The following is an 831-nucleotide window of genomic DNA, read 5'->3' on the forward strand; positions in this document are numbered from 1 at the left end:
GCAAGAAAAAAAAACGCTGTTACACTGCAACTATAGCCATGAATATCGCTGTACGTTATAAATTACTTAGAACTAACTGAAACGAAAACTTGTTATTCATCGGCAGTTGTAAAGTTAAGTACCCCCCCCCCCCTCTTGTTTGTCGCATGATGAAAGTTTTAATTAACTCGGCCTTAAGTGTATTTGCTTTAACTTCTTGTGTTTCCCTGGTCAGTGACGAGTGGGAATTTGAAAGGACGCTCAGGGTCACTGAAAATACGTAGTTGTTGTTATGAAAACGTGGACTGGTATTCTGATCATGGAATACTGCAAAGCTTAGCATGGGTGAGACAGTAAAAAGGGGGGAAATATATAAAATTCGTACATAAATAATCTCCAGTTGCTTTCTACTGCACTAGAACATATAACGCGAAGGGTTATGATATATGTATTTTTTTTTTATAATTCGATCATTATTTCACTTGATTCGAAAATTAAATTAACATTGATTATATAAGATCTATTTTCAATTTGCATGCATCTGCAATAAAAGAGTACAAAGGATTATATCCACACAGAGAATCAGTCATGGTGCAACGGAGGGTATTTTTTTCCATACGCTACATGTTTTTCTCTAGTAATCTAATGCCTTAAAGCAAGAATCCATGTGCCGATGTACAAGAAAATTTAAAAGTCGTCGAAATAATCAGTAATAAAACAAGAAACCCAACACCTTTACCATCTACTTTTGACCGAAGACTTCCTGCGTGATGTATTTTCTGGTCATAATCCTCTCTCCGTTCAATTTAGTGAATCCCAAACTACCTGATCACTCATCCATAAACCTACTCG

General features: G+C 36.0%; 1 long non-coding RNA gene across 1 annotated transcript in view; it reads right to left on the reverse strand.

Moving 5' to 3' along the window:
• Positions 1-831, reverse strand: part of LOC119585441 — a 23,702-nt gene that overhangs the window by 13,325 nt on the left and 9,546 nt on the right. The window lies entirely within an intron of this gene.

This window comes from Penaeus monodon, chromosome 19 (assembly GCF_015228065.2).
Source record: "Penaeus monodon isolate SGIC_2016 chromosome 19, NSTDA_Pmon_1, whole genome shotgun sequence".
Classification (NCBI taxonomy): domain Eukaryota; kingdom Metazoa; phylum Arthropoda; class Malacostraca; order Decapoda; family Penaeidae; genus Penaeus; species Penaeus monodon.